The following is a 27503-nucleotide window of genomic DNA, read 5'->3' on the forward strand; positions in this document are numbered from 1 at the left end:
CACAAGCCCAGAGGACCCACAGCAGGACCTGCGCTGTGAGGCGAGGTGGACACAAAGGGACGCAAAGAGGAGTTTCCAAAACGAAGCATCAGGGAAGAACTGCAAAATCTTCCTAAAAAGCAGCAAGTAGCCAGGAAAAAACATCTGAATCAACTGTTTTGGGATATGGGGACAGGGGAGGACATCTCAAGGTCCAGGTCATAGAAGGACGAGGAATCTGGGAAAACGTAGACAGAGATTGTGTATCCAGCCCTGGGTATGGGCGCCCATCCCTCACCCTGGAGGGAAATGGCAGCTGGAGGCCCCATTCTCGCCTGGGGGACAGCTGCAGACTGGGGAGCTGGGGAATACCATGCCACAAGGAAAGTATGCCCCACATTCAGCCAAATTTTGACCAGCGAGGGCCTAGGAACCCTCAGTTTCTGCCCCACCCTGTCAGATGCTGCGAGGGCTCCAGGAGATAGACAGCTTCTGAGGACGATTATGTTACTGGACAGCATTATCTGCTGGGCAGACCGGGAGCTCCAGGGGAGCTGCAGGGTTTTGCAGAGCTTCTCCACACCCTGTTCCAGTCCCATGGGGCTGGACTACTTACTGGCAAGGGTGTCGGGCCCTGCTCTGGCTGAGAAATACGGATGACCAAACTGTCAAAGCAACACCCTAATACAAACCAAGGAAATGATGAAACCTTAGACAAGAGAGAGAAATTCAAAACCCACCAAGATCTTCAGATCAGCAAAAAGCCACAAGGATCCTAAAACTCTCAAGAATAAATAACCCAATCAAAAGAACAGATCAAAATGTTGGAGGAGATACAGAAGCTAGAACTAATCAAAGATGTGCGAACCATCTCCAGAATCAATTCAAAGAAATGAAGGAAAATGTGTATAAAGAGATAAGGGATATTAAGAAGATGCAAGAAGAGCATAAAGACGTTGAAAGAATACATACAGAATTAATAGATTTAATGGAAATAGGTCACTGTTGATGAAATTAAAAATATACTACAGACACAACAGCAGATTTGATAAGAGAAGAAACAGTGAGCTAGAAGAAAGATCTACTGAATTTAAGCTAGGAGAGAAAAGTGAAAAATTTGAGCAGGGTCTCAGGGAAATGATTACAACACAAAGCACACAGATGTAATGGTGTCCCAGAAGAAGAAGGGAAAAGGGCCTGAAGAATACTCCCAGAAATAATGGCTGAAAATTCCCCAACCCTTATGAAAGGCATGAATATGGAAATCCAAGAAGTCTAACATACAAACAGAACAAATCTGAACAGACCCACTGCAAAACAGAGTGGGAATCTGGTTCTGGAAAGGCTTTTTTATTTCCACTTCTTAACAGCTCATTAGCTAGAAGTACCACCACTCTCAAGCTCCAGCACTATTCCAGGCAAGGGTGGAATTAAGGCATGTCTGAGAGACAAAGTAAATAGGTGAACCAGGTTAATTACCTAAAGCCTGTATCTTCCCCAAGAAAAGGGGGAGGAGCCTGGCTGAATTCTCCTTTAGAGAATTCAGGCTGAGGGTCTAGAAAACAGAAGTAACCTAAACCCTCAATCTACCTTGTCTCTGTCTCAACCACACCCCAGCACAGAGAGTCTGCTGAAGTTAAAGGCACCGCATCACTTTATAGTGGTGGGACCTGCAGGCAGACAAGCACCACATACCGGGTAGGACAGGAAAAACACAGAGTCTAGAGGCTATACAGGAAAGTCTGTCAACCTGTTGGGTCTCACCCTCAGGAAAACTGATGCAGGTGACTCTTTCCTCCTATGATGTGGGCCTACCTGGGCTTGGGAAATTTGACTGGGTGAATTATAACTGAGGAAACCCTCTTTAAAAAAAAGTTCCATGTAGGCAGGGCAAGAAAAAGAAAAACAAGAACTGAACAAGTCTGATCAGTTAAACAGAACCTATGTCGGAGGTCTAGAACACGCTAAACGGAATGTCAAAGAACAGATAGAGAACAAAGCCATCCAGCAACAAATCCTAGGTAAAAGAGTGAAAACAACCTCCAGAATAAACTAATTAAGGAAATCAAATGCCTAGTTGCCAGGAAAAATAATAATTCATAATAGGAAAATCAATGATATGGCCCAAAGGAACAAACCAACATTTCAAATGAGATACAAGAGCTGAAACAATGAATTCAGTATGTACAAACAGACATGCAAAATCCCATGAAAAATCAAAGAGTTGAGGGAAAATATGGCAAAAGACAAGATGTATATAAAGACGACACTGGGTGAACACAAAGAAGAACCTGAGGTTCATAAAAACAAATTGCAGACTGTATGAGACTGAAAGGCACAACGGGAGAGGAAAAAGACAATGGAGGGGGGGTGAGGGGGTAGTTCAGTGGTAGAATTCTCACCTGCCATGGGGGAGACCCAGGTTCGACTCCTGGTCCATGCACTCCCCCCCAAAAAAAACAGCAAATCAAAAAAAACAAACAAAAATTCAACAAATGGTGCTTCAATAACAGGATACTCACATGGAAAAATAACGGAATGCGACCTCGCCATGCAACATACAAAAAAAAAATAATAATAACCATGGATACCTAAAACAGTAGATTTGCAGAGGTAGAAGAAAGTGTCAGTGAACTAGAGGCCAGGACATCTGAAATCCTACACACACGAGAAGAGATATGGCAAAGAATGGAAAAACACGAGCAGGGTCTCGGAACCACATGACAACACAAAGCACGTGAATATAGGCATTACAGGTGTTCCAGAAGGAGGAGAAGGGGAAAGGAGGAAAAAGACTAATGGAGTAAATAATCACCAAAAATTCCTATCTCTTATGAAAGACAAAATTACAGATCTAAGAAGTGCAATGTACTCCAAACAGATTGTGAGGGAGAAAAACTGCCACCCAATAATTCTATATCCAATGAAACTGCCTTTCAAAAACGAGGTGGGGGGATTAAAATATTTTCAGACAAAGTTACTTAGAATTTGTGACTAAGAGACCAGCTCTACAAGAGATACTAAAGGGAGCACTAAAGGCAGACAGAAAAACACAGGAGAAAGAGGTCTGGAGAAGAGTGTACAAATGAAGACTATCAGTAAAGATAAAAAGAGAAAAAAATTAACATGACATATGTTTTAGTTTGCTAAACCTTCCAGGACACAACACACCAGAAATGGATTGGCTTTTAATAAGGGGATTTATTTAATTACAAACTTATAGTTCTTCAGAGGAAAGGCAGCTAGCTTTCATTCGAGTTTCTCTGTCACATGGGAAGGTAAACGGCGATGAATTCAGGCCTTCTCTCCTGGCTTCTGGGTTCCAGCAGCTTTCCCCAGGCCAGTTCCTTCCTGCATCTTCAAATGTCTGGACCGAGCTGCCAGTATTGAGATGAGGTCTGTTAAGATGCTGAGCTCTCTTCTGACCTCTCTTCTAAGTCTCCAGCTGATTAAATTAAACACCACTCACTGCATAGGCACTCAGCTGACAGCAGATGTAACCAGACATTGATGAGTTTCACATGCTGTGCCAGTCTGACTCCGCTGGGGACCCCAGAAAAGCCATATCCTTTAACCCTCATTTAACCTTGCTGGATAGGAGTGTTTGATTAGATGGGTTTCATGGAGATGTGTCTCTGCCCAATTAAGGTAGGGTTGCTTACTGGACTCCTTTAAGAGGGAATGATTTGGGGAAAAAGCTTGAGAGCCCAAGCAGCCAGAGACCTTTGGAGATGAAGGGAAACGCCCTGGGGGAGCCTCATCAAATAAGAAGCCTGGAGAGAAAGCTAGCAGATGTCGCCATGTTCACCATGTGCCTTTCAAGTTGAGAGCCAAACCCTGAACGTGACTGAACTTCTTGAACCAAGGTATCTTTCCCTGGATGCCTTCCTTAGATTGGACATTTCTATAGCATTGCTTTAATCTGGACATTTTCACAGTCTTAGAACATGTAAACTTGCAACTTAATAAACTTCCCTTTCTAAAAGCCATTCCGTTTCTGGTATATTGCATCCCAGCAGCTTGCAAACTAGAACACACCCTAATGATTCAAGTCCACAGCAATAGAAAGAGACACCATAACCTGGTCAAGTTGACATCAGAACCTAATTATCACAAAATATACAATTCAAAAGACAAAACTGTAGAAGAAAGTACTGACTTTACAGTTGTTTTATATGTAAGCTGCTGGAATGCAATATACCAGAAACAGAACAGTTTTCAAAAAGGGGAATTTATTAAGTTGCAAGTTCACAGTTCTAAGGCCATGAAAATGCCCAAATTAAGGCAAGGCTATAAAAGGGTCCAAATTAAGGCATCCAGGAAAAGATGCTTTGGTTTAAGAAGTCTGATGATATTCAGGGTTTCTCTCTCAGCTGGAAAGGCACATGGTGGCATCTGCAAGCTTTCTCTCCAGGCTTCTTCAATGGCTTCCCTGGGGGTGTTTTCTTTCTTCATCTCCAATTGTCTCTGGCTGTGTGCTCTCTGTTGGCTCTAAAGCTTTTTACAAAATGGTTCCCTCTTAAAGGGCTTCAGTAAGCAACCCCACCTTGAATGGGTAGAGACACATCTCCATGGAAACTAATCAAAAGTTATTACCCACAACTGGGTGGGCCACATCTACATGGAAACAATCAAAAATATCCCACCCAGCAATACTGAATGAGGCGTAAAGGACATGGTTTTTCTGGGGAATATAATAGCTCCAAACTGGCACAACAGTAATAACATTAAGTGTTAATAGATTAAACTCCCCAATCAAAAGACACACAGTGGGAGAATGGATTAAAAAACAGGACCCATCTCTATGCTGCCCACAGGAGACTCACTTTAAACCCAACGATAAAAAGATTCAAAGCAAATGTTGGAAAAACATATTCCCCACAAACAACAACCAGAAAAGAGAAAGGGTAGCTATGCTAATATATCCACAAAATTAGACTTCAAATGTAAAACAATTAAAAGAGAAAAAAAGGGAAAGTATGTATTAAGACAAGGAACAATTTAACAAGAAGATATAACAATTATAAATATTTATGCACTGAGCCAGAGCGCTCCAAAATACCTGAGGCAAACACTGACAACATTGAAGGGAGAAGTAGACACCTCTATCAAAATAGTTGGAGGCTTCAATTTCCAGCTTTCATCAATGGATACAACATCTAGTCAGAGGATCAATAAGGAAATAGAGATTTTTAATAATATGATAAATGAACTGTAGGAGCCAAAGGGTTAACAGAAAACCTGCGGAATTTATTGGGAGTGACTGGCTTCAAAGTGGCCTTGAGGAGGTCTGCTGCAAACAGCGAGCTCCCAGCCGTGAGCCTTATCTGGGGACAAAGGGAAAGAACATGGTCTGCAAACAGACTTGTTTTGTTCCTACTTTCGCACACGAAGTATGGAATGTTCCCTTTTTGCTACCCAGATATCCAGGAGGCTAGACTGAAAGTAACAAGAGAACAAGGGAGTAATATACTGAAAAAAACAGGCTTGGTCAGCAAAAGAGCTCTGAGAAATGATATAAAATAAAGCAGCTGGAGCTCTTCGGGGCTGCAGTCATCTTGTCTGTCTTCCGTGTGTGTCTGTGCGACCCATTCCGCAGGAAGTGTCCGCGTCCGTGTTTTTTATTTCGCAGGGTTGCTGAAACACGGCAACAATGAACTAGACTTAACTGACATTCACACAACATTGCACCCCCTGCAAAAGTAGGACACACACTTTCTCAAGTGCTCACGGATCATTCTAAGGATAGATCATACGCTGGGTGACAAAGCAAGCCTTAATAAATTTTAAAAGACTGAAATTATACAAAACACATTCTCGTTTCATAATGTAATGAAGTTGGAAATCAAAAACAGGCAGAGGACTAGAAAACCCACAAATATGCAAAGGCTAACCACGCATTCTTAACCAGTGGGTCAAGGAAGAAATTACAAGAGAAATCAGTAAATATCTCAAGGGAAATAAAAATGAAAATACAGCTATCAAAATTTATAGGATTCAGCAAAGGTGGTGCTCTGAGGGAAATTCATTGCCCTAAATACCTATATTAAAAAAGAAGAAACAGCAGAAGTTGAGAAGAAAGAACTTAAGTGTTCACCTGAAAGAACTGGAAAAAGAACAGTAAATTAACCCCAAAGCAAACAAAAGGAAAGAAATAACAAAGATTAGAGCAGAAATAAATGAAATTGTGACTATGAAAACAATAGAGAAAAATAAACAAAACTGGAAGCTGTTTCTTTGAGAAAATCAATAAAGTCAATGGACCCTTAGCTAGGCTGATGCAAATACATAAAAACAGAAATGGAAGAGGGGACATAAACACTGACGTGAAATAAAGAAGTAATCAGAGGATACTATGAGTATCTATCCTCATAAACTAGACAATGTTGATTAAATGGACAACTTCCTAGAAAGGCAGGAACAACCAACATTGACTTGAGAAGAAATGGACGACCTCAAAAGATCTATCACAAGAAAAGAGATTGAATCAGGCATTAAGAAGCTCCTTAAAAAGAAAAGTCCAGCACCAGATGGCTTCACAAGTGAATTCTACCAAGCATTCAAGAAAGAATTAGTGCCAACCCTGCTCAAACTCTTCAAAAACACTGAAGAGGAGGGAAACTAATTCATTCTATGAAGATAACACCACCCTGATACCTAAGTCAGACAAAAATACAGCAGGAAAGTAAATTTACATACCAGTCTCTTTAGTGAATATAGATGCAAAAATCCCCAACAAACAAGTTGCGAATCAAATCCAGCAGTACATTAAAAGAACTATACACCACGACCAAGTGGGATTTATTCCAGGTATGCAAGGCCAGTTCAACACAAGAAAGTCAACGAAGGTAATACACCATATCACCAAGTCAAAGCAGAAAAGCCACAAGATCATTCCAATGGATGCAGAAAAGGCATTTGAAAAAATTCAACATCCTGTCTGGATGAAAACACTTCAAAAGACAGAAATAGAAGGGAAGGAACTTCCTCAACATGATAAAGGGAATACACAAAAAACCCACAGCTAGCCTCATCCTTAACAGGGAAAGATCGAAAGCTTTCCACCTAAGATCAGGAACAAGACAAGGATGTCACTGTCACCATTGTTATTCAACATTGTGCTGGAAGTTCTAGCCAGAGCAATTAGATAAGAAAGAGATAAAAAAAAAAAAGGCATCCAAATTGGAAAGGAAGAAATAAAACTGTTTGCAGATGACATGATATATGTTGAAAATCCTGAAAAATCTACAGCAAAGCTACTAGAGCTAATAAATGAGTATAGATCAACACCCAATATCAGCAGTGTTTCTATACATTAGTAATGAGTGATCTGAGAAAGAAATCAAGAAAAAACTTTCATTTACAATAGCAACCTAAAGAATAAAATATTTAGGAATAAATTTAACCCTAAGGACACAGAAGACCTATACACAGAAAATGACAAGAAACTGTTAAAAGATATCATGGAAGACCTAAATAAATGGAAAGGTATACTGTGTTCATGGATTCAAAGAACAAATATAGCTAAGATGTCAGTTCCCCCAAACTGATTTAGAGATTCAGTGCAACGGCAATTAAAATTTCAATGACTTACTGTACAGAAATAGAAAAACCAATAACCAAATTTATTTGGAAGGAGCAGGGTGCCCCAAATAGCTAAAAATATCTTGGGAAAGAAAAATGAAGTAGGAGGTTTCACACTACCTAACTTTAAAGCACATTATAAAACTACAGTGGTCAATACAGCATGATACTGACTTAAAGACAGATAATACTGACCAATGGTATCAGACTGAACATTCAGAAATAGACTCTCTCATCTATGGTCAATTGACAAGGCAGTCAAGTCAACCCAACTGGGACAGAGCAGCCTCTTCAATAAATGGTGCTCGGAGAACTGCATATCAATATGAAAATGAATGAAAAAGGATTCGTATCTCAGACCCTCTACAAAAATTAACTCAAAATGGATCAAAGAGCTAAACGTTAGTGCTAAGACCATAATGTTTTAGAAGAAAACATCATACAGAACTTGTGATAGGAGGTAGTTTTCTAGACCTTATACCCAAAGCATGAGCAATGAAAAAAGAAATGATAAATGGAATGTCCTCAGAACTAAACTTTTGTGCATCAAAGAACTTTGTCAGAAAAGCAAAAAGCCTACAAAATGGGAAACAATATTTGAAAACTACATACCTGATAATGTTTTAATATCTAGAATATATAAAGAGATTCTACAACTCAACAACAAAAAGGCAAGCAACTCGATTAAAAAATGGGCAAAAGACTCGAACAGACACTTTTCAGAAGAGGAAATACAAATGGCTAAGATACATAAGAAAAATGTGCAACTTCACTGGCTGTTAGGGAAATGCAAAGCAAAACCCCAACAAAATATCATCTCACACCCAACAGAATGGCCATCATCAGAAAAACATAAATGACAAGTGCTGGAAAGAATGGAGAAAGGCACATTCATCCAATGTTGGCAGGAATGTAAAATGGTGAAACCACTCTGGAAAGCAGTCTGGCTGTTCCTCAGGAAGCTAAGTATAGAATTCCCATAAGATCCAGCAATCCCATTACTAGGCATCTATTGAAAAGAACTGAAGACAAGAACACAAAAAGACATTTGTACACTGATGTCTATAGCAGCATTATTTATGACTGCCAAGAGATGGAAACAACTCAAATTTCCATCAATGGACGAGTGGCCGAACAAGCTGTGGTGTATACCTGTGATGGAATATTATGCAGCAGTACTACAGATTAAAGTCATGAAGCATGTGATAACATGAATGAACCTTTAGGACACTATGCTGAGTAAAATCAGCCAGAAAAAAAGACAAATACTGCATGTTCTCACAAATATGAGCTAACACTAATGAGTGAACTATGAGAATTAAAGTTAAGGACACAGATTATGAGGAGATAGAAAGAGGGTAGAGATTGAGCATTTAGTGCTGAAGGAGTACAGAATGTGCAACAAAATTGATTGTAAAAATTCAGAAATGAACAGCACAATATTATTTGATGGTAGCACAACAATTTAAGTACACTGAATGAAGCTGAATGTGAGTACGGCTGAGGGAGAAGGACTGGGGGTATGTACGACACCAGAAAGAAAGAAAGAGGATTGTGCTGGTTTGAAAGGATGTATGTACCCTAGAAAAGCCATGTTTTAATAGTAATTCATTTTGTAAAGGCAGCCGTTTCTTCTAATCCCTTTTCAGTACTGTATATTTGAAACTATAATTAGATCATTTCCCTAGAGATGGGACTGAATCAAAAGTGGCTGTTAAACTGGATTAGGAGATGTGTCTCCACCCATTTGGGTGGGTCTTGATTAGTTTACTGGAATCCTATAAAAGAAGAAACATTTTGGAGAAAGCGGGAGATTCTGAGAGAGCAGAGAACGACAGAGCCACGAGAAGCAGAGAGTCCACGAGCCAGTGACCTTTGGAGATGAAGAAGGAAAACGCCTCCCGGGGAGCTTCATGAAACTGGAAGCCAGGAGAGAAAGCTAGCAGATGATGCTGTGTTTGCCATGTGCCCTTCCAGCTGAGAGAAAAGCCCTGACTGTGTTCGCCATGTGCCTTCTCACCTCAGAGAGAAACCCCTGAACTTCACTGTCTTTCTTGAACCAAGGTATCTTTCCCTGGATGCTTTTGATTGGGCACTTCTATAGACTTGCTTTAACTAGGACATTATCTCAGCCTTAGAACTGTAAACGAGCAACTCATTAAATTCCCCTTTTTAAAAGCCATTCCATTTCTGGTATATTGTATTCCGGCAGCGAGCAAACTAGAACAAGTATAAAGAGTGAGATGGTCAAAAAGAAGAGGCAAATACTTTCTCAATGGGAGAAAGTATTTGGAAATCACACATCGCATAAAGGTTTGATATCCTGTATACATTAAGAAATCATATAACTCAACAACAAAAGAACAAGCCACCCAATTATAAAGTGGGCTAAAGATACGAAAAAGCATTTTTCTGAAGAGCAAATACAGATGGCTAAAAAGCACATGAAGAGATGCTCATTTTCACTGGCTATAATGGAAATGCAGATCAAGACTACAATGCGATACCACCACCTCACACCTGTAAGAATGGCGCTATTAGACAAACAGGAAACTACAAATGTTGCAGAGGATGTGGAGAAATTGGGACACTTAGGCACTGATGGGAGGAACGCATAATTGTACAGCCACCAGGGAAGACAGTTAGGTTCCCCAGAAAACTAAATATCGAGGTGCCCTATGACCTGGCAAGACTACTACTTAGTATATACCCATAAGAGCTGAAAGCAGTGACACAAACAGACATTTGCTCACCAATATTCATAGCAGCATTATTCACAATCACCAAAAGAAGGAAACAATCCAAGTACTCATCAAAAGAAGAGTGGATTAACAAAATGTGGTATGTACACATGACAGAATATTATGCAGCAGTAAGACAAAACGACTCCTGAAGCACAGGACAAGATGGATGAGCCTTGAGGACACAATGCTGAGTGAAATAAACCAGAAACAAAAGATACTGTATGATTCCACTTTTATGTCCATGGTAAGGTAAAATTAGATGCTTATGATACAGAATATATAATACAGAGATACACAGAAGCTAAAGATGGGGGAATAATTAGCTAAAGAAGGTGAACTTAAATGTAAGGGAACAGACAGAAGTGAATGTGATTCAGCAGTGGATCTATAAGCAATATTACCATATTGAAGGCGAGCATCATTGAAAGGGGTTGTATAGACCTATATGTCCCAAGAATTAACACTACAAATATAAGTAAGTTCTTGCATGAACTGCTGCAAAGGTATAAATCTTGTACAAAGAGTGTATTATTTAAGGGTACAGGGGGAAAACTGCTATTGCACGCTATGTGCTGTCTTTAACAGTAAAACATCAACAGCACCATAGCAACACCAGGGGTAAATAATGGGGGAGGGACAAGAGTTAAGGGGAGATGTGGATTTTCAATTTGGTGAGAATATTATTATTGGCTATCCTTCTCTGGGAACAATGACATTATCTAAAATTGAGAGTGTTGATGGACTACTGACTTTGGACATTATACATGATGCCCAATGAATGGAGGTGGCTGAAGGATGTACTGACTGAGAAATAGATTGGTGAATGATGGTGTAGACATATGATTGAATATTGTGCTGCTACAATAAGGAACGAAGTTGTGAGGTGTGCAAAGATATGAATGAATGTGTGGGACATTTGATGAGACAAAATAGGCAGAAACGAATTTCTAAAATTTCTAAATGGTCTCATTTAGAAAATACTTGTAAGAAAATGGGGGCCTAGATCGTAAGCTCTTGTAACAGTCACATTTAGTCTGGAGTAGTAATTGTTATTTCTGGATTTTATAACCTGGCATTTAGAGATAAGAACGAAGGCAATCAGGTTGGGATTAAGGTAATTCAGAACACAGGGGTAAGGAAGACATTGTTTATATTTTAGAACTTCATCTACTCTTTGAGACCAAAGGAAGAAAGCTTATTTTATCCAGAACCTAAATTTTCTGTAGCACATAATCTAACTCAACCTGCCTGTATAGAACATTTAAACAATCCAAACACAGGGAACCCCGAATAAGAATGAGGGATTTTAATTCTGTATAGCTTAATAGAATGCCTGGATATATCCCAGAATATATTATGCAGATAATCAAAAAGTATATGCAGATCTCGAGGGGCCAAGATGGCGGCTTAGGAATGTGCGCGCTTTAGTTTGTCCTCCAGATCAACTACTAAATAACCAGAAACAGTACAGAACAGCTCCTGGGACCACATAAGTGACCGGACACACAGCGTACCCCAGTCTGGACCAGTTGGACTGGCTTTGAGCCCCCCCAGAACTGTGAGTTCCCCAAGTTGCGGCGGCTGGCTCTCCTTTCCCATAGGCTGCTTCCCAGAGGGGAAAAGAAAGAGACTTTAACAGTAGCAGGGGCTGAGCCCAACCAAACACCAATTGTGGCATTAATTAACAAACTATGACTACTAAAAATAGGCCCCCAGCTCAGGTGAACCTGGTCAAAGTGGAGGTCGCTCATTGGGCTGACGGAAAAAGAAAAAAGAAAAGAAACAGAGGTTTCTGTGGCTGTGTTTCTACAAAGGCTTGACTGCCTTTGGATACAGTAGGGCTTCTCAGGCTGCAACTGTCCCAGGCATAGGCAGAAACAAGCTCGTTTGAGGGCTTGTCTGGAGCCTGTGCCTTCTCCAGGGGAGGGGGTGGAGCCCAACTCAGGTGGAATCCCTCCCTTAAGGAACTCAGACCCCAGGGCTTGGTAATTTGAAGCCATTAAAACCAGCCTACAAACTCTCCTCTGTCTCCACCACACCCCCAGCAGAGAGAGTCTGTCAAAGTTAAAGGTACTGCATCATCTCATGCCAGTGGGAACTGCAGGCAGACAAGCACCACATACTGGGCAGGATACGAAAAACAGAGTCCAGTGACTTCACAGGAAAGTCTTTCAACCTGCTGGGTCTCACCCTCAGGGAAAACCAACACAGGTGACTCTTTCCCCCTGATAGGAGGACAGTTTGGTCTGGGAAAATCTGGCTGGGGCCTATAATAACTAAGTAGACCCTCCTAAGGGTGGGGTGGGGGTGGGGGGGAGAAAGGCACCATAGAAACAGGGCAAGAAACAAGAAAACAAGAGCCGAAAAATTCTCCTCTGTTACAAAAAACCTAAGCTAGAGGTCCAGAAAATGCTGAACTGAATGTCAAAGAACAGATGGACAACAAAGTCATCCAACAAGAAAACCCTAGGTAAAAGAAGTGAAAGCAATCTCCAGAATAAACTAGTTAAGGTAATTAAATGTCTAGACGCCAGCAAAAAATAACAAATCACACCAGGAAAAGTGAAGATATGGACCAGTCAAAGAACAAACCAACAATTCAAATGAGATACAGGAGCTGAAACAATTAATTCAGAATATACGAACGGACATGGAAAACTGTGGCATATTTCTCAGGGACTGGAGCCTAGCCAAACTTAAAATTTTTTAATGTTTCTCTCCCTCTCTAGGTTCACTCTCTGCCCCCCATATCTGTAACCTAGCTCACTGTTCCGCCCTTTCCCCTCTTGTCGTAGACCGCCCATTTCCATAGCCCACCACAAAACAACAGGCCTTCCTGTTATTCTCCATACTTCCCTATCCCCGAAACATACCCTTCTGCCTAGCAACTGCCTACTACCTTGCATGATTGGCTGCCTCAGTGTGAGGTGTAGACCCTTAGTTCCACCCCTCCTCCGAGTATACTTAAGCCTGTTGCTCGCCCAGCCCCGGGTCGTCGATAGAGCCCCGGAGTCTTCATACCCCAGAGGTCCCACTCTTCGGGTTCCCGGGTGACCCATCCCGGAGTGTAACAATAAAGGCTTAAAACCCGCATCTGGCCTGAGTGACGACTTCTTCGCGACCGCCGGCAGGGGAAAGACGCCGGCTTCGGCTTACCCAGGTTAATTTCCGCGAGCTCGCTCCCCAACCCCACCCGGTGTGCCAGCCGGCCTGACTGACTGGAGCTCTCCGACAGCAGAAAACCTCATTAAAAACCAAATCAATGGACTGAGGGAGGATATAAAGAAGGCAAGGAATGAACAAAAAGAAGAAATGGAAAGTCTGAAAAAACAAATCACAAAACTTATGGGAATGAAAGGCACACTAGAAGAGATGAAAAAAACAATGGAAACGTACAATGGTAGATTTTGAGAAGCAGAAGACAGGATTAGTGAATTGGAGGATAGGACATCTGAAATCTGACAAAAAACAGAAACTATAGGGAAAAAAATGGAAAAATACAAGCAGGGACTCAGGGAATTGAATGACAATATGAAGCACACAAATATACGTGTTGTGGGTGTCTCAGAAGGAGAAGAGAAGGGAAAAGGAGAAGAAAAACTAATGGAATAAATTATCACTGAAAATGTCCCAACTCTTATGAAAGACTTAAAATTACAGATCCAAGAAGTGCAGTGTACCCCAAAGAGAACAGATCCAAACAGACGTACTCCAAGACACTTAATAATCAGAATGTCAGAGGTCAAAGAAAAAGAGTGAATCTTGAAAGCAGCAAGAGAAAAACAATCCATCACATACAAGGGAAACCCGGTAAGACTATGCATAGATTTCTCAGCAGAAACTATGGAGGTAAGAAGACAGTGGGATGATATATTTAAACTACTAAAAGAGAAAAACTGCCAACCAAGAATTCTATATCCAGCAAAATTGTCCTTCAAAAATGAGGGAGAAATTAAAACATTCTCAGACAAAAAATCAATGACAGAATTTGTGACCAAGAAACCAACTCTACAAGAAATACTAAAGGGACACTAGAGACAGATACAAAAAGACAAAAGAGAGAGGTGTGGAGAAGAGTGTAGAAAAGAAGACTACGAGTAAAGGTAAAAAGAAGGAAAATTAGATATGACATATAAAATCCAAAAGGCAAAATGGTAGAAGAAAGTACTACCTGTACAGTAATAACACTAAATGTTAATGGATTAAACTCCCAAATCAAAAGACATAGACTGGCAGAATGGATTAAAAAACAGGACCCATCTATATGCAGTCTACAGGAAACACATCTTAGACCCAAAGATAAAAACATAGGTTGAAAGTGAAAGGTTGGGAAAAGATATTTCATGCAAATAACAATCAGAAAAGAGCAGGAGTAGCTATACTAATATCCAACAAATTAGACTTCAAGTGTAAAACAGTTAAAAGAGACAAAGAAGGATACTATGTACTAATAAAAGGAACAATTCAGCAGGAAGACATAACAATCATAAATATTTATGCACTGAACAAGAATGCTCCAAAATACATGTGGCAAACACTGAAAACACTGAAAAGAGAAATAGACACATCTACCATAATAGTTGGAGACTTCAATTTCCCACTCTCATTAACAGACAGGACATCTAGATAAAGAATCAATAAAGAAACAGAAAATTTGAATAATACAATAAATGAGCTAGACTTAACAGACATTTATAGAACATTACACCCCACAACAGCAGGATACACCTTTTTCTCAAGTGCTCATGGCTCATTCTCGAGGACAGACCATATGCGGGGTCACAAAGCAAGTCTCAATAAATTTAAAAAGATTGAAATCATACAAAACACTTTCTCAGATCATAAAGGAATGAAGTTGGAAATCAATAATAGGCAGAGTGCCAGAAAATTCACAATTATGTGGAGGCTCAACAACACACTCTTAAACAACCAGTGGGTCAAGGAAGAAATTACAAGAGGAATCAGTAAATATCTCGAAGCAAATGAAAATGAAGACACAACAGATCAAAACTTATGGGACGCAGCAAAGGCAGTGCTAAGAGGGAAACTTATTGCCCTAAATGCCTATAAATTTGATGACTGCCTTTTCCATTTCTGCAGAGAAAGTTGTAGGAATTTTTATTCGGATTGCAATGAATATGTAAATTGCTTTGGATAAAACTGATATTGTAACAATATTTAATCTTCCAATCCAAGAACACAGAATGTCCACTGACTTACATCTTGATTTCTTTCAGCAAAGTTTTATAGTTTTCTGTGTACAAATCCTTTGCATCCTTGGTTAAACTGATTTCTAGATATCTGATTCTTTTAATTGCTACTTTAAGTGAAATTTTTTTTGATTGCTTCCTCAGCTTGCTCACACCTATGCCTTGAAAAGCCACTGATTTTTGCATGTTGATCTTGTGCCCCATGATTTTGCTCAATTTTTTATTAGCCTTAGTCCCTCTGTTGTGGATTTTTAAGGATTTCCTATATACAGGATCATGTCATCTGCAAATAAGTAAAGTTTTGCTTCTCCCTTTCTAATCTGGGTGCTTTTTATTTTTTCATGTCTAAATGCAGTGACCAAAACTTCCAGTATAATGCTGAGGAACAGTGGTGACAGTGGGCATCTAACATCTTGTTTCTGATCTGAAAAGGGAAAGCTTTCATTCAGTCTTTTACTATTAAGTATGTCATCTGTGAGATTTTTGAATATTTTGTTCATCACGCTGAAAAACTTTCCCTCTATTCCCAGTTTTCTAGGTGTTTTTATCAAGAAGTGCTAGATTTTGTCAAATACCTTTACTGAGTCAATTGAAATCATGTCTTTTTTTCCTGAATTCTTTTAATGTGTTTTATTACTTTCATTGATTTTCTTCTTTTGAACCACCCTTGCATATCTGGAGATAAATCCCACCTGATCATGGTGTATAATTCTTTTAATGTACTATTGGATTTGGTTTGCTAGTATTTTGTTGAGAATTCATGCATCTATGTTCTAGTTTGTTAGCTGCCAGAATACAATATACCAGAAATGGAATGGCTTTTAAAAAGGGGAATTTAATGAGTTGCTAGCTTATAGTTCTAAAGCTGAGAAAATGTCCCATTTAAAACCAGTCTATAGAAATGTCCAATCAAAAGTATCCAGGGAAGGACACCTTGGTTCAAGAAGGCTGATGAAGTTCAGGGTCTCTCTCTCATCCAAGAAGGCACATGGTGAACTCAGTCACGGTTTCTCCCTGAGCTGGAAGGGCACATGGCGAGCACTACATCATCTGTTAGCTTCCTCTCCTGGCTTCCTGTTTCATGAAGCTCCCCAGGAGGGTTCTTGATGGACTCTCTGCTTCGTGCTGCTGCAGCATTCTCTGCTCTCTCTGAATCTCCTTCATTCTCCAAAATGTTTCCTCTTTTATAGGACTCCAGAAACTTAAAATGGGCAGAGACACGTTGTCACCTAATCCAGCTTAACAACCACTCTTGATTAAATCACATCTCCAGGGAGATGATCTGATTACAGTTTCAAACATACAGTATTGAATACGGATTATTCTACCTTTATGAAATGGGATTTTGATTAAACCATGGCTTTTCTACAGTACATATATCCTTTCAAACCAGCACACTATATTCCTAAGAGATATTTGTAATTTCCTTTTCTTGTACTATCTTTATCTGGCTTTGGTAAGGGGGTGGAATCAATCAGGGAGTGTTTCCTCCTCGTCAATTTCTTGGAAGAGTTTGAGCAGAATTGGTATTAATTTTTCTTGGAATGTTTGGTAAAATTCCCCTGTGATTCCCCAGATGGTTCTGGTCCTGGGGTTTTCTTTGCTGGAGATTTCTGATTAATATTCTATTTCTTTACTAATTATTTATCACTGTCATAAAGTGTTTCATAGTAAATTGGGCTTCTTGATGTACATATTCATGTCTTTTGCTAAGTTTGAGGAGTTTTCTGTCATTATTGCTTTGACTATTCCGTCTGCCCTTTTCTTTCTTCTCCTGGGACTGCCATAATGCATAATGCATAAAGCTTGATGGTGTCCTATGGGTCGGTCTCTTTAACTATGTTTTGCTTTTTATAATTCTTTTTTCTTTCTGCTCCTCAGTCTGATTCATTTCAATTGTCTTATCTGGCTGATTCTTTCGTCTGCCAGCTCTTACTTGCTGTTGAAATCCTCCTGGGAACTTACCATTTCAGTTTTTGTGGTCTTCAAATTTAGTAGCTCTGTTTGCCTCCTTTAAAAAATTTTTCTCTTTCTTGGGATTTTTATCCTGTTCATTCATTGCTTTACTGATATCCTTTACTTTTTTCCCTGTATTTTTCTTCATCTCCTTGAGCATAATGAGGATCATTTTTTTAAAGGTTTTGTTCAGTATGTTCACATTCATCTAGATTTTCATCCTCTTCCTTTGGATGGCCCGTCATTTCCTGTTGCTTTGCTTCTCTCTCTTTTTTTTCTTTCTTCACTTTTACACATAGGATTTTATTTTGTACCGCAATAACAATTTCACTACAAGCTGTTCTAATCTGCTAGCTGCTGGAATGCGATATACCAGAAACAGAATTGTTTTTAAATGGGGGAATTTGTTAAGTTGCAAGTTTACAGTTCTAAGGCAGTGAAAATGTCCCAATTAAAGCAAGTCTATAAAAATGCCCAAATTAAGGCACCAACAAGAGGTTACCTTCACTCAAGAAAGGGCGATGAAGTTCTGGGTTTCTCTCTCAACTTGGAAAGGCACATGGTGAGCATGCCTATGTCTGCTAGCTTCCTCTCCAGGCTTCTTGTTTCACGAAGCTCCCACAGGGGTGTTTTACTTCATTTCCAAAGGTCTCTGGCCGCGTGGGCTCTTGTGGTTCTCTGGCTCTCAAGCTTTTTCCAAAATGCATCCTCTTTTAAAGGTTAATACCCATAACTGGGTGAGTCACATCTCCATGGAGATAATCTAATCAACTTTGCAACCTACAGTGCTGAGCAGGCATTAAAAGAAATGGCTGCCTCCATGAAATGGATCAGGATTAAAACATGGCTTTTCTAGAGGACATAATCCTTTCAAACCAGCACAGGGCAAGGAGAAAAAGAAAAGGATAAAGCCACCACACTGTGTCAAGTACTAAAACCTTTCTATTTTTAACTAGTAGATCTATTGTCATATCCTCTTCAAAACAGACAAGGTGCTTACCATATTTTAAAGATTACAGGTTGGCACCAAAAGAAAATTTTTACATCGTCACTGTACATCAAGGTTGAAAAACTGTTCTGCATGAAAAATATACCTAGAAATCATGTGACTAAAAGAAAAAGAAAACATTATTGTGTTTAAGGAACTACCAAAATTCTGAAAATGTGCCATCTAAATGTGGGTACTCATTCTTCTGGGAGTCGCTTAGATGTAGGGATTCTTTGCTTCTGCCCTTTACACTCATTATACTGTTTATTTTATTTTTTTTGGCATGGGCAGGCTCCAGGAATTGAACCCGGGTCTCTGGAATGGCAGGTGAGAACTCTGCCACTAAGCCACTGTTACCTGCTCTATACTGTGTTTTTATCAACAGTATTGACTAAGGCAAACAAACACTTTTCTGAAGAGGCCTTAAGGAAACTGAGGACAAAACTGCAAACTTGTGGCATTAAAACAGTTTAAACACATACATAGCCTTTAGTAATGTATATTTAAGCATATTTTTCTTGGACTAGTAACAAGAAAAGATGAACATGCTTGTTAACAATGTCAAATAGTTTAAAATTCAGCGTTGAAACAATTACTAACAATGCTTCTGTAGCTTTAAGCTCTGCAAAATACAGAATTTATGCAAATGCATTAAAAAAATCAGCTTGGCAAATTCCACCCAAGCAGGATATTAAACTACATACACAGAAAGTAAATGATAAATAGAGAATTAAGAATCCCTTTGATTTTCCTTATAGCTATGAAAACCGACAAACTTTCTGAGGACAGTTCTATCATATTAAACATTAGGTAATATAGGCATTGGGAAACTTAACTACAACAAACTGATTTAAAATATTCAAGATGACTTGGTAGTGTTTAATACAATTCAGTTTGTAGTCAAGGGCACAAGACAACATTTGATAAAAATAATTACAACAACTGACCTAGAAATCAAATGCAAACAGATATGAATACAATCTCCAAAATCTGTTTTTTTTTAAGTGAATATTAACCATTTATTCAAAGTTATACAAGAATCTGAAGGATTAAAGTCTTCTATGACATAGAGCCATTTCAAATAGCTTCATTTCTCAGCTGAGCAGGAGAGAGGGTTGAAAGAACAAGTGAGTAGGCCCCATGGGCAGCTAGACAGTAAAATCAGACTCAGCAGCCTCCCCCAGCTTGCTGCCCTCCCTGATTGCATGCTGCGTCGCATTAGTAGTAGAATGCTGAGGGCCTTTACTGCCAAGTAAGACTCCTTCTTGGATTTTTTTCATAAATTGCTTTTGCTGTATTAATAAATGCCTCTTCTACATTGGAAGCAGTCTTCACAGAAGTTTCCATGAAGATAAGTGTATGTTCTTATGCAAAAGCTTCACCTTCTTCTTTTTTTACTTCTCTTCTAGATTCTAAATCACTTTCATTTCCAATAAGCATAATGAGCATGTTAGAATTGGAATGCTGGAGGGGCAACTTCTAATCCGGTTGTCAAGTGGTTGAATGTATCTCTCCTTGCAGTACAATACACTAGCAAAGCCCCTGCCATACCTCTGTAATATGACCTTGTGATGGAACACAAGGAGCCCTGCCCTGCCATATCCTGTATCTGAAGTATTTGTTTTCCATCTATAGTTATCATTTCAGCATGGAACACTACTCCAATAGTAAAGTCATGCCCTGGCTGATGCCTCTTGTCTGTGAACTGCAGCAATAAACACGATTTACCTACCTGAGTATCACCAATGATGTACCTGAAGAGGTAAGCACACGCCATGGCCGCGGCCACTTGGTGCCAGAGCACATGGCTCCTTCTCCATGCCCCTTGCTGCTCACCCTCAAAACTCCAGGCCACAGGAACTGCAGCCGTCGTCAGCTACCAGGAGCGAGGAGCCGAAGGGAAGCCAGAAGAACAGACACTGGCAAAGCGGACAGAGATGACACCCAGTGAGTCCAGGAGACAATAACCTCTTTATCTTGAAATCTTTTGATGCACACAGTGCATTTCAGTATTTTCAAATGTGAAGGCTGGTATTTATTCCATGAGATGTACATTTCTCGAGTTTGTAACCAGCTGGTGACATGGCATTTTCTGGAGCAGTAGCCCTCCTATGTGGAAAGCCCCTGAGGTGACTGCGAAGGTCAGGTCGTCCCTGTCATCTCTGAGCCTGTGTCTGGTCCTGGGCTTCTGCTTGCCAGTGGCCTTGAGTTCTCCTGTACAGGAGTCTGGATGCCTTCCTCGGAAGTAGGAGAGAGGCCTCCCTCTTCCAGGTATTTCACTGCCAGAATTAAAGTGGGCAGGCCTTGGCCCCAGACTGTCCCACTTCAATTGTTTCTTATACTGCTTTTGTTGCTCCAAGTGGCTTTATTTGGAGGGAAAATTCTGTGATGGGAAACATACTGGAGAGGAGTTTCGCAGGTCAGCATTTCCTAGCCACAATAAGGACAGGGACTCACAAAAGGTTCTGTGCTGGTTTAAAATTGATATGTACCCCAGAAAAGCCATGATTTCTTTCCTAATCTAATCTTGCAGGGACAGACTTATTGTTTAGGGTGGAAGCTGTGGATTGTTTCCATGGAGATATGACACATCCAGTTGTGGGTATACCTTTTGATTACATGGATGTGCCCAATTGTGGGTGTGGCCTTTTGATTAGATGGATTTGTGACTCCATCCATTCAGGTGGACTCACCCATTGATTAGTTTACTGGAGTCCTTTAAAAGGGGAAACATTCTGGAGAAATCTCAGATGCAGAGAGCCAACAGAAGCTAAACGGAACCAGAGCCAACAGAGACACAGACACCTGGAGATGCTTGGAGAGCCAACAGAGAGAGCAGATGCCTAGACACGGACATTTGGAGATGCAGAGCCCAGCAGACGTCGTCATGTGCCTTCCCATGATATGCTGACGAGCCAGAACCCAGAGCTGTGTCCTAAGGAGCTGAGTGATGCCCACAGACGCTTAGAGAGGAAGCCACTGGCACCAGAAGCTGGAAGCAATTGAACCGGGAACGAGAACCAGCAGGCGCCACCACGTGCCTTCCCATGTGACATCTTGAGTCAAGGTATCTTTCTCTGGATGCCTTAATTTGGACATTCTTATGGCCTTAGAACAGTAAACTTTTAACTTAATATATCCCCTTTATAAAAGCCATTCTACTTCTGGTATACCACATTCTGACAGCATTAGTAAACCAAAACAGGGACTATTAGTCAGCTCCAAACTACTCTGGAGACGAGACGAGGGAGGGGTTCAGAAGGTGCCATGAGCTTCTTCATCAGCTCCTCAATCTGACTTTCTGGACCTGCTCTGCAAATGCAGCCTTTCAGCTGTTCTCTGCAGCTTCTGAGCAAGCACACCATCTTTACATCTCCTCTCCTCTCCCGCCTTCCTCTTGGGCAGGTTCGGACAATGGTCACCCTTAGGGCCAGGATCCTGTGATCCAAAGTAGCTAATCAAAAGCTGTGATGAGTGATCAGCTCATACCCACCCTGGATCGTGGGGAAGTGAACTTTTAAGTACCTTTCTGGCACCTGGGAGGTATGCCGGGGGCCAGATTCCACTGGTGCCTGCTGCAAGAGCACAGGCTGGGTAATGCCTAACGTCCACATGGACGGGGAAATTTACTTTAATTTACCATCTTCTTCCTCCCACCTCTTTCCTGGATGAGGTACAGTGTTCTACTTGAGTTGCAAAATGTTTGATTCAGACAACTACTACCTGTTTAATATTGTTCTGGTGGAGGGACTGAGTCCTGAAGTTTCCTTTTCTGCCTTCCTCCCACAGTCCTCTTCTAGGAATACTCTGTATTTAAGCACCTGTACTACTAATGAAGTGATACAGCGTTATTTAAAAGTAGATATAAATTAGTTCTATCTTGCAAATGCTAAGGCAATAATAAAGAAAAAAATTTTTAAGACGTCTAGTGTGAAAAAGATCCATTGTTGCCAGGGTTTTAGGGGATTGAATAGGTGAAGCAAAGGGGATATTTTAGGGCATTGAAACTGTGCTGTTTGTAAACTGTTATGCTCCCCAGAAAAGCCATGTTTTTCAATCCTAATCCACACGTGTGGGAGAGGCCATGTTCTCTCACTCTGATTCAGTACCGTAGGGTGGGATCTTTTGATTAGGCTATTTCCAAGAAGATGTGACACACCCAATTGTGGGCGTGACCTTTTGATTAGATGGAGATGTTACTTCGCCCATTCAAGATGGGTCTTCTATTAGTTTACTGGAGTCCTTTAAAAGGGGAGACATTTTGGAGAAAAAACAGTTGCTGCAGAGCCGACAGAGACACAGATGTTTGGAAGTGCAGACACCTCAGGGATGTCAAGAGCTGAGTGCAGGCAGTAGCAAGACAGGAATCAGAGCCCAGCAGACACTGCCATGTGCCTTTCCATGAGATGCTAAGCAAGCCAGAACCTGGAGAGAGCCAAGGGAAGCCAAGAGAAGAAATACAGAGTTGCCCCAGAAAAGCTAAGAAAAGACCAGCAGAAGCCAGCCACGTGCCTTCCCATGGGACAGACACTGTCCTTTCTTGAGTCAAGGTATCTTTCCCTGGATACCTTAGTTTGGATATTTTTATGGCCTCAGAACTATAAGCTCGTAACTTAATAAATCCTGTTTATAAAAGCTGATCCATTTCTGGTATTTTTCCTTCTGGCAGCTTTAGCAAACTAAAATAGAAACTAGTCCATATGATACTATAATGGTGGATACATGACACTATGCACTTTTTTATTAAAACCCCCTGAATTTTACTACACAAAAGAGTGGACATTAATGTATCTAGAGTTTAAAAAAATCATTTAGAATATTTGGGAATCCCAGGATGAATGCAGACTGTGACAAAAGAATCTAAGTGAAATACAAATACATGAAACAGCCTTGTTGGAGTAGTTGTGAAGGATGGCAGTGGAGTTAGAAGGGTTACAAGAAGACTTACAGTTTTATAGGAGGAGTTAGTAGCCAGCTACAACTATGGAATACAGAGAACCAAGAGCCCAGCATTCAGAACTAATGAGCCACACATAAATTATACAAATTTGGAACTTATACTTAGGCCAACATCCTGCACTTGCAGTTAACTGCACCCTGCTTCTCTCAGAGAAGCTGGAGTCAGCCAACCAATTGTAAGCACAGACACAGAAGCCCCCAAACTGTCCTTAATTATTGACATAGCAAAAGACACACCCAGAAGTGGTGTTTTTCTGCCATTTTTGAACATGAAATGTATGAAATAGTATGTAGACAACATAGGATTATACAGCCCTAGGGATATGCTCATTAATTAGTAGTCAACAGATGATTACAGATGCAAAGGACACTAGCTTTATATAAAACACCTGGCCCCAAGCTACACAAGACTATATAAGCTAAGAACAGGACAGCTTAAGGTTTCCGATTTCTGGATGAGTATTGGACCCCTGTCTCTGCAGACACACATAAATTCTTTGAATCAGCTACTTTGAATTGTCATCGGCTCTCTCCAAAGGATGGTGGTTTTGCAACCTAACAACTTCACTGAAGAGGGGGTTGGGGGGAGGGGCACAGGTGCTGACCTAAGTAACTCTGAAAGTGAGTGGTATCTGTAATAGTAAAGGTAAAAGGAACTCAAATAGCACTCCACACTAGGTGATAACATTTTTTCCCATGGTGGTATAGGTTAACAATTCAGATATTGCTATACATGTAAACTGGAACTAAACAACAGAGTAAATAGATGGAAGATGGTAGACACCAGGTTGCTTATGTTGGAGGAGGGATTTACAGACAAGCAAAGGAGGACTAGAATGACCTATGTGATAACGGGTTAAAGGTGCAAAGAGCAACATAAACTCAGCTTAGCTTAACACAGAAATGGATGATTACACATATAAATATTTATAGATGTGTGTGTATATATGTATACAAATGTATATATACATAATTTCCTTGTCCTGTCAAATGAGAAGGTACCCCAGTAGCAAGGAGCAAACTTGGGGCCCAGATTTGTTTCCGAATACCATTCTCCAAGAGAAGGACCCAGGCTCTTCAGAGGAATAGATGGTTCTAAGGAAGATGAGTGTGGAGCAATTTGTAATGGCAGAAAGTAATGAAGCATGCAAACAAAATACAAAACAAATGTTCTAGTTTGCTAGCTGCTGGAATGCGATATACCAGAAACAAAAGTCTTTAAAAGGGGAATTTATTAAGTTGCAAGTTTATACAGTTCTAAAGCCATGAAAATGTCCAAATTAAAGCAAGGCTATAGAAATGTCCAATCTAAGGTAACCAGGGAAAGACATCTTGGTTCAAGAAAGCCCATGAAGTTCAGAGTTTCTCTCTCAACTAGACAGGCACATGGTGAACATGGTGACATCTGCTGCTTTCTCTCCAGGCTTCTTGTTTCATGGAGTTCCCCCAGGGGTGTTTTCCTTCATCTCCAAAGTTTCTGGCTCTGTGGATCCTTGTGGGTCTCGCGGCTTTTTCCAAAATGTTTCCTCTTTCAAGACCCACCTGGAAAGGGTGGAGCCACATCTCCCTCTGAATAAAGGTTAATACCCACAACTGGATGTGCCACATCTCCATGGAGACAATCTAACCAAGTTTCTAACCTACAGTACTGAATAGGGATTAAAAGAAATGGCCACTTCACAAGACAGACCAGGATTAAAACATGGCTTTTCCAGGGTACATAATCTTTTTAAACTGACACAGCAAACCAACCAAAAATTCCCACACTGGCCGGGTTATGTCAGAAGGACAGAAGAGTCAAATGGAAGAGTTCCCAATTGCCAAAGGTGAAATAATTTGAGCAAAAAGTAAAATATTACTGGATTATAACCAAATAAAATAAATATTCATTAGTCCATGCTAATATAAATTACTGAACAAATAAATGGGGAGATGAGGCAATTCTTTTGTGCAGAATTCCAAATAATTTCTGTAGATACTGTACCCTTGAGGATGTGGAGCGTAGCTCGCTACTCCCTGAGCGTGAACTAGTTTGTGACTTCCTTCCGATAAGTACAACACATGGGAAAGTGGAGAAAGAAAGTCTGACAAGCACAATCTCAGCCAGGCTATCAACTGTAATATCAAAGTGATAAGCCGTGTGTGGTAGTTAGATTCACTTGTCAACTTGGCCAGGAGAGCGTACCTAGTTTTGTTTCTACAGACATGAGCCAATGGTACGTGAACCTCATCTGTTGCTGATTTACATCTGCAGTCGGCTAGGAGGCGTGCCTGCTGCAATGAAGGACATTTGACTTAATTGGCTGGTGCTTAAATGAGAGACTGCAACGTAGCACAGCCTAAGCAGCTTGGCATTCCTCATCTCAGCACTCAGCTCAGCCCAGGCCTTTGGAGATACAGAAAGAAGTAACCTCGGGGAAAGTTGTTGGAACCCAGGGGCCTGGAGAGAAGACCAGCAGAGACCACCCTGTGCCTTCCACATAAGAAAGAACCTCAGTGGAAAGTTAGCTGCCTTTCCTCTGAAGAACTAACAAAATAAATTCCCTCTTATTAAAAGCCAATCCGTTTCCGGTGAGTTGCATTCTGGCAGCTAGCAAACTAGAACACCGTGTTACTAGTTTACAATTTTGTAATGAGAAAAACACTGGACAAATTCTAATGAAGGGGCATTCTACAAAATATCTGACCAGCATTCCACAAAACTGTCAAGGCCATCAAAAGCAAATAAAGTCTGAAAAACCGTAAGTACCAATAGGGAGAGCCTAAGGAGACATGACAATTAAACATAATGTGGTACCCTGGATAGGATCCTAGACTAGAAAAAGGATGCCAGGTAAAACTAAAGAAATCTGAGACTAGACTTCAACTAATAATAGCATATCAATACTCGTTCATTAATTGTAAGAAAGGAACATTAATGTAAGATGTTAATAATAGGGAAGTTGGGTGTGGGGTGTATGTGTTCAGCACTCTGTACTATATTTGCAATTTTCTGTAAATTCTAAAAAATAAACATTGTTTAAAAACAGAAACTGTGGGCGGGCCACGGTGTCTCAGCAGGCAAGAATGCTCACCTGCCATGCCAGAGGACCCGGGTTCGATTCCCGGTGCCTGCCCATGTTAGAAAAAAAAAAAACAAAACAAAACAGAAATTGTGACAATACCAAAAAACATTGCAGGGAAAAGAGATGTAACTCACAATCTATAACTATAAGCAACCAACTATAATCACAAGTTCCTTTTTCCAAAACTATAATCACAAGTATCTTTTTCCAAAAAATCATACACTACAAATTATATTTGTAAAATATGTGAAGATTCTACTTTTTCCAAAAATTATGCTCGATGACTAATGTTTCTGACAGAGTACAGAGGCGCATGTGCCCCTAAATGCCCTGAATGAGGAAAGAAGTTGAGACTGGACCCTGATCACTGAATTAATTCAAATGGGTCAACTGTGAAAAATAAGACCTGGGTTGCCAAGAGACTTATTCTGAAGAGTTAGAAGCAAACTACATTTCCATAAAAATTGGCTCTGGGTTGCAAACACTTCTCATCTGCCTTTTGCTAAAATCAAGCTGGTTCTTTCCAGTCTGGCGTGCTGGAAAGCTCAGTGATGAGCCCTTCCGCTGGGCAGCGGGGAGCCCAAGTAATAACTGTGGACGCCTCTGCACTGTCTTTCAGCTGCTCTTTATCTCTGGGTCTCCTGAAATCGCCATCTCTTTATAATTAAAGAATCAAAGTTAAGTCTAGCCAAGAGAGGAGAGGCCCAGTACATTTTGGCAAGTCCTAAAATAATGCTGCTGGTTCTACTATAAAAGGAGCAGCTAGCATTTATTGTAACCTTAATTTGTACCATGCTTTGTTCAAAGCACTTTACATGTACTTTCTCAGAGCATAATGCCAACAGCACAGGCGAGCCTGTCCAGGTGCGAAAGAAGCTGTGACCCTAACCAAGTTCCTTGCTTCTCTGTGCCTCAGTTTCCTCCTCTGTAAAATGCAGATAGCAATAGTACTCTAGTAAGGATTAAATGAGTTAATATACGGAAAGAATAAATATTTTTGTATATAGTAATATACAGC

At 40.4% G+C, this 27503-nt stretch overlaps 1 protein-coding gene and 1 pseudogene across 1 annotated transcript in view; both read right to left on the bottom strand.

Moving 5' to 3' along the window:
• ZNF354C (zinc finger protein 354C) overlaps positions 1-27503 on the bottom strand; it is a 51085-nt gene that overhangs the window by 19388 nt on the left and 4194 nt on the right. The window lies entirely within an intron of this gene.
• LOC143664851 (ras-related protein Rab-2A pseudogene) lies at positions 5145-25892 on the bottom strand (annotated as a pseudogene).

Source organism: Tamandua tetradactyla, chromosome 20 (genome assembly GCF_023851605.1).
Source record: "Tamandua tetradactyla isolate mTamTet1 chromosome 20, mTamTet1.pri, whole genome shotgun sequence".
Taxonomy (NCBI): Eukaryota; Metazoa; Chordata; class Mammalia; order Pilosa; family Myrmecophagidae; genus Tamandua; species Tamandua tetradactyla.